This window comes from Bidens hawaiensis, unplaced genomic scaffold (assembly GCF_021521415.1).
Source record: "Bidens hawaiensis isolate Kalapana, Puna unplaced genomic scaffold, B.hawaiensis_p1.1 tig00022516_1, whole genome shotgun sequence".
Classification (NCBI taxonomy): domain Eukaryota; kingdom Viridiplantae; phylum Streptophyta; class Magnoliopsida; order Asterales; family Asteraceae; genus Bidens; species Bidens hawaiensis.
Window position 1 is genome coordinate 52,552 of NW_027493508.1, and position 7,951 is coordinate 60,502.

Genomic DNA, 7,951 nt, shown 5'->3' on the forward strand with positions numbered 1-7,951 from the left:
CTTTTGAAAACTTCCCGTTCCCACATACCGCCGAAAAATTGTTTGAATTACTTGATGAAGTTATAACGACTTACAACTTGAGAAATAAAATATTTTCGATTTCGTTTGACAACGCTTCAAACAATACTAAGGCGGCTGAAAAATTTATCATTAAATATTCACCACCTTGTTTCGGCGATTTTTTTCATGTCCGATGTGTTGCACATATCATCAACTTGGTTGTCCAAATAGGTCTTGACAATGAACACATTTGTGATGATTTAAAATACTTTAGACTTATGTTACAAGATGTCTTCAAAAGTGGTAAAAGAAGACATCTTGAATATAAGAACTATTGCAAGTCGGTTGAAAGAAAGTATTAGGGGCCGAATTGGGACGTTCCAACCCGTTGGAACTCAACTTGTCATATGTTAAAGTGTGCTTTTGCCCAACGCCAAACTTTACAAGCTTTTCATAACAATCTTGTTGAAGAACGCGAGGCCGATATGTTTCCGGAAAGTGTTTGGGTCCAAGTCGGTTATTTGTTGGAGTATCTTGATGTGTTCAAAAAGTCAACAACAAAATTATCGGGAGTCTATTACCCTACTAGTTGTTGGGTTTTGCAAGAATTGTACTATATGTCTTGTGTTTTTAAAAACTTTGCGGAGAAGAACAAACTCTTCGAAAATATTGTTGCGGTGATGAAAGAAAAGTTCATAAAATATTTTGAAATCATACCGCCGGTCTTTACTTGTGCCGCCGCATTAAACCCCTATTGGAATGTTAATGGGGTTGAAACAACGATTGAGGAAATATTCGACAACTTAGGTATGCACGAGATTGACCCGAAGTTGTCGACGGAAGCGAAGGACAAGTTCAACAAAAACCTTCAAGACCTTTATGACCATTATTTTCAAATGTATGGTCCAAGCACGAAATCGTCTTTTGTGAAAAAAACAACTGGTAGGCCGTGCAATGACCCACTTATAAACTTGATGAATGGGATTCGTGAATCGGCATCTAAGAGGCAAAGAGGAAACACACCAAGTAGCGAACTTGGTCGATATAGTGGAGCAAACTATGTTGAGGGCGTAACGGTCGACGAAATTCGCAATATTGATTTGTTGGCTTGGTGGAAAGGTAAACAAAACGAATTTCCCATTCTATCCGCCATGGCTCGTGATTTGCTTGCCGTACAAGCCTCAACGGTTGCTTCCGAATCGGTTTTTTCTCTTAGTGGGAGGGTGTTATCTATGCGAAGAACAAAACTAACTCCCGAGTCTCTAGAGGTTTGCATTTGCCTAAAGGACCATTTGGATGTGGTGGATCGTGTACAACACAAGGCGAACTTTGAAGACGAAATACCAATAGAGCGTCATATTCATGATGAGGAGGCGGAGGACGGGGTTTCTTCCGATAACGAAGACGAGGGTGAAGACGAGAATGAAGACGAAGAAGAGTTGTAATTATTTGTTTTGGTAAAATTATTTGTAACTTGTTCAACTAATATTTAGTTTTGATTTGTTTTATTATAATTACTTTTGTTACTCATGATTAATTGTTTGTTACTTTTTTAATAACGACGAACATTTTATTCATCTAAAAATAACTATTACAAACATTATTAAAACATAAACGATACTAAACATAACAACTAAAACATAAAAAACAAAGTCCGTCGTTTTAATTCGGGAATACTTATTTTTGGGTTGTAGAGCCGGACGACTCTTTCACTTCCGTTTTTTTAGCTTCCATTCTTCTTTTCTCTCGACAATACTTATTCGTATGTTTTCGTAATGTCGAGTTGGACGCTGCTTTAAGAAACTTCGAGCAATATTTGCAACGTGCCAACTCATGTGAGTCGGTCATGAGACACAAATCGTAATGAACCCAAACATCGGGGCATCTTGTTGTTTCGATCACCATAACAACGTCATCATTGGTTGCCATTTGTTGTCGGTTTAAGGTTAATTGTGGTTTGAAGTGTGTTTTATAGTTTTGGGAGTGATTTAACAAGTACACAAACAAACCTTGCTATTTATAGAAAGAAGATAACCTATTTATAGTTAAAAAACCGGTTCCAACGGTCAAAAACGGCTATATAGCCGTTGGAACCGGTTCCTAACGGCTATAATGTTTAAATTTCAAAAAAAACCGGTGGAACCGGTTTTTACGTAAAAACCGGTTCCGGTTCCAACCTACCCGGTTCCTAAAAGTTTGCATTTCTGGGCATCGGTTCGGGTCGGGAACCGAACCGGTTCCTGACTGGAACCGGTTTCATTTTCTACCCGGTGTGAAAAAAACCGGTTCCGAACCGGTTCGGGTTTTCAAGGTGAACCCGATTTGTGCACCTCTACATGGTATCAATCATATCATGTTACACATAAAACCGTTTTATACAAATAATATCATCATTTTAACATATAAATATGGTATGTTAGGTTAACAAAGGTGGAGTTGTGTGAGTTCAAAATAAGAGATTAGATCAATAAATTTGTGTCATAGGTAATAGGTTAGCCCCATAAAGAAGGTGTTTATTCGTGCATAGTGACTGATACAAAATCAAAGAATTGGTTTGGTTTTCAATATTATAACTAATAGTAATCTGCTATGTGCACGGCCTAGCTTCTATGATATATCACATGCTATAAGTAGTGTACCTTGTTATACGTTATGTACATGGAATCAACACTATCGGTAAAGTATGTGCAACTCAAATAACCGTAAATCAATACTTCAAGTAAACTTAAGTAAAACCCAAAACAAATTCCTAGACTTTGCATCAGTAAGTGTTAACGCATAAACACCTTCTTTAACCGGCTATTCTATGACACAACATTATATTATTATTATTATTATTATTATTAATATAATCACTTATTTCATACAAGTCCACATTTGTTAAAACTAGTTTACCATATTCACATGTTAAACCACTTTTGTCATTTTTATCATGTAATATGATACACTATTATTATAACATGATATAATGTAATTATGTTATTAGCAATTATAAATATACCAACCTAATATCAAACCATTGAACTTCAATTCATATCAGAATCAACTACATTTCCAACAAATAATATTATTATCATGAGGCAAGACGAAAGCGATATCAGAACGAAGATTGAACAGAGGCTTATCAACGAAGAATACAATAGCGGGAAGAAGAACACTCCATATTTGTACGATCTGATCTTCTCACATGCACTCGAGTGGCCTTCGCTCACCGTTGAGTGGCTGCCAGACCGTGATGAGCCAGCTGGAAAAGATTACTCCGTTCAGAAGCTCATTCTCGGGACCCACACATCCGATGATGAGCCTAATTATCTTATGATCGCTCAGGCTCAGTTACCAGTTCAAAATTCTGATTACAATGCTAGTGATTACGATGGCGATCTCTTTGGTTTTGGTAGAATGGGTTACGCCAATGGCAAGGTTTGTGCATTTTGATTTAGCATTCTGATTACAATGCTAGTGATTACTATTTGTACATTTCTTACAACTTAAACTACTTTTTTACTAAACATGAAATAGCACCTATCGCTACATAGCATATAGATAGCTTGTCGATATTAACCAATATTCGCTATTCACAACAATGTTTAGTAGTGTGATCTGAGATGAAATCAATGCGTTTTCATGTAAATATGGATCTTAAAAGGTTTGATAGGATTTATAGTGTGATATGTGAAAACAGTTTTAGGGTTTTTGATTGTGTTTATACATAATTTTATTATCTATTATGGTTGAATATATATGATTTTTTTTTATTATAGGTACAAATAGTTCAGCAAATAGTTCATGATGGAGAGGTGAACAGGGCTCGTTATATGCCTCAAAACCCATTCATAATCGCGACAAAAACAATCAGTGAAGAAGTTTACATCTTTGATTACAGAAACCACCCGTCTAAACCTCCTGTAGGTGGAGCATGCAGTCCTGATTTGAGATTGCGGGGCCATAAAGCCGAAGGGTTTGGGCTATCATGGAGTAAGTTTAAGCAGGGTCATTTGCTTAGCAGTTCTGATGATCTCAAATTTGCTTGTGGGATATTAATGGAACTCCAAGAAATAAGTGTTTGGATGCTATGCAAATATATAAGGTGAGTTTACATGTTATGAAATTGTAATCTGTTATCGTATTACATTTCGTGATATTAATTTTACAAAATGAGATTTAGTCTCTTTGTGAGAGTTTGTTTAGATTAGGGTTGTAAACAAGCCAAGAGGCTCCACTTGTTTGTATACCAAGATGAGTCGGATTGACTCGTTTATGTTTACAAGCTGAAATGTTGAAGTCGGGCTCGGCCTGACAAAAGCTCAAGCCAACTCATGGCTCGTTCCCTTATTCTTTTTAATAAAATTGAACTATTTTATAGTTTACACATATATGTGTGTAGACTGCATAGGAAGAGGGATCAAATGAGACCCATTTCCCATGTAAAAAAGTAATCAATTAAAGTCATTTCTCATTTATCATTTCTGGTCCCTCGTTTATTTATTTACAAACTTTAATTTGAAACTAATTTAATTTCTTTAATGATGAGGAAGAGTTTATCGGTTTTTTTCCCACATATTAATACTATTTGAGGATAGTCTTGTTATTGGTAATATGTATATTTATGATTATAATTATCAAATTAGTTTTTAAACATATCTAAACTTTTTTTATACATATGTAAATTTGTATCTGATTTGTTAATTTACAAAAATGTTAATTTGTGATTCATATATGTAATCACAAAATTTTATAAAAAAACGTCAAAACTACTCTCTAACAATAATAATAATAACAACAATAATACGGAGTAATATATATCTCTCAAAAAAACATTTAGTTGTTATGAGTTCGTAAGTTATTTTGAGTTCTATAAGGAACACAACCCATAATTTGTATATATTAAAATAAAGTTTTACCTACGAGCCAACGAGTGAGCCACAAGCCGAGCCTACCTTTGCTTGTGCTTGACTTGTTTACTATTATAAAGCCGACTCAACTTGTTTACAGACATGAGCTGATTTTGAGCAAGCTTTGTTTACAAATGATGTGATTTCGAGACAGCCGTGAGCCTTTTGTACAACCCTATATTTCAGATAATCTTACGGTTTGATAGTTAATATTTAGTTATTACCATTTTGCCACGGTTTTAACTCACATAAGAAAAGGCAATTGTATGATTTGATCTTTTTCTTGCATAAATATAGACAAGAATACGATTAATGCACTTACTTCTTTTAATATACAACAGATTAATGATGGTTTTGCAGAAGATGTATCATGGCATTTGACTAATAAAGATTTGTTTGGATCTTGTGGGAACGACAAATACTTGCACATCTGGGATGTCCGGACTGTTACAAAGCCCAACCAAAGTATAGTGGCCCACCAAAGTGAGGTAGGTACAAGTGACATTATATCATATGCTAATAAGTAATAACACTTCAATTATTCATGATGTGTTTATGCCTTTTTGGATAGGTTAATTGTTTAGCTTTCAATCCGAATAACGAATGCCTTGTGGCAACCGGGTCAACTGACAAGACCGTGAAGTTGTTTGACTTACGAAAATTCAACTCTGCTGTCCATACCTTTGAGTTTCACACGTAAGAGTTATTACATAAATTTTCTTTGAAGTGTGTTTTTTATAATAGGTTCATTGTATATCAGTACCATAGGTACAATCTATTAAAGAAAAAAAGTCCAAGTTTTTATAAAAACAATAAAAAATAAAATATATTAGCACCTATGGTATCCATTTCATTTTGAAGTAGGTCTAAAAGATTTTATTATCGCGACTACGTAACAAATAATTTAAGGGAAAATTTGAATGAAGTTAGTGGGTTGGACTACAAATATAAGGGAAAATTACCCAAATAGCCTAGCTTGACCAAATTTTTTAAGAAATAAACTAGGTTCTTAACAAATCCCCAAAATGGTCAAACAAATCTGAAGGATCCGATGGAAACAAGAACTGATCTGACGGATTAGTATAGCCTATTAGATGCTGAGACCTATTCAAATTTTCCGGTGGATCCAACGTTTTTTAAGCTATCCGACGAATTTGTGTTCTAGGCGACATAATAATAACAATTGAATCCGACGGTTCAGTTCATGTTTTCGTCGGATCCGTTTGTCTATTTGCCCGCCGGACCCTAGATTTTCAATTCGGGGGTTTTCAATTGAGTTCTAGAGAGAATTTGAACACTATGATTGTGTTCTCCTCGAAAAGCTAAGCGATTTATACTATAGATTTGCTTTATTTTGTGGAGAAATAAGAAATATTATAAATGGAGTTTGGTTATGGGTGGAGAGATAAAACATGAAGAATTCCGTCGGATGCATTAATACGTTGACATTGGTGCGATTTTAAAGGTCCACAAATTCCTTCAGACGGTGTTGAAATTTCGTCGGATCCGACTAAAAAAATAACTTTTTTTTCAAAACCATGGCCAAAATAGACTATTTAAATTTAAGGATTTTTTTTTCCCGAAAGTAAACTATTTAACTAAAAATGTCAAATTTAAACGAATGGACTAACATAATTATTAGGGTCAAACCACACGGACTAAAGTTGTATCTAAATCTTATTTTATTTACGTCTGTTGAATTGTTGTATTATGTTATTATAGTGATGAGGTGTGTCAAGTTGGATGGAATCCACAAAATGAGACGTTTTTATCTTCTAGTTGTGCGGGCAGGAGAGTCTTGGTGTGGGATAAAAAGAGGTATTACGCACTTGAATCGTTTATTATAATCACAAATTTGGATTTCATTAAATGTTTCTTTTAATTAATTGAATTTGAGAACACAGGATTAACCAGGAACAAACGACTGAGGATGCTGTTGATGGGCCCCCCGAGTTATTGTTGTCCATGGTGGACACACAAACAAAGTTACAGATTTTTCATGGAATCCGTGTGATGAGTGGCCTGTTGCCAATGTTGGAGATGATAATATCCTTCAAATATGGCAGATGGATGAAAACATCTACCATGAAGAAGATCATTTCCCTCCAGAGGAAGCGTGAGGCTTTTTAAGTTAATGTTTACATTGTGTCTAATGGATGGCCTTATATTGTTCGTAAGCAAATGATATATACAATAAGGTATTGAAAGTTTTTAGGCGGTTTGGGTTATATGATACAGTAGCGTTTGTATAATCTGACATTTTGATTTGAAGGTTATATTTGTATTTTTTTTCCTTTAGTGTTAATACACAAAAAATAAAAACTCTTATTCTATATAACAACATGGTTAGGTTAAAATACAAAGTAAACAGAGAATGAGAAACATGAGAAGTAATATAGTCCATTGATCTTAGATTTGAATGATTGTGATTATTTTGATAAGAAAAAAGTGATGGAACTGGCATATATGGAATTGTCCTTATTTGTTGACTTTCTCTTTCCACATGCAAGACACACGTCAATTCTCCCATCATTTTAAAAAGTCTATTATGATACCAACATTTGTTGTAGTAAAATTTATATTCGGTACGATAAATTAAAATAAAAAATTTAAGAGTTTTATATAAGATTAGCCAAAAATAAATAAATTAACACAATTACGTATTTAATTTTGGGTTTTCTTTAAGTTAATGAACGTAATTGATACATACATATCAATCAACAATCAATCAAGCCTTGTATATCCCACCGCATAGCACGCTATCGGTAGGGTCAGGGGAGGGTGGGATGTAGGCAAGTGATATAATGCTAAATATATATGTTTCCCTTGTTTATTTTATTTAATATTTTAATTGTTTTTGTTTGTTTTTAGTCAAGATTTGTATTCTACTAACGTTTTTGTGTGTCGTAGGTTCCGGGATTTGATCGTGATGAAAAAAGAGCTGAAACGAGCAGAAACCGAGATCCGGAACGCGTCAGGAAGGGTCAGAACAGAGAACCGGTCAGACCTGACTAGTCTGACCGGCCTCATGGAAAAGCACGCCGCGCCGCGCGAAGGGG

General features: G+C 34.7%; 1 pseudogene across 1 annotated transcript; it reads left to right on the forward strand.

The window, feature by feature from the left end:
- The first annotated feature begins 2,914 nt into the window (after positions 1 to 2,914).
- On the forward strand, positions 2,915 to 7,180 carry LOC143565742 (histone-binding protein MSI1-like; annotated as a pseudogene). The gene is made up of 6 exons (XR_013141122.1): positions 2,915 to 3,420; positions 3,762 to 4,087; positions 5,234 to 5,380; positions 5,464 to 5,588; positions 6,615 to 6,710; positions 6,797 to 7,180. The product of XR_013141122.1 is annotated as a histone-binding protein MSI1-like (transcript).
- Positions 7,181 to 7,951: the final 771 nt, after the last annotated feature.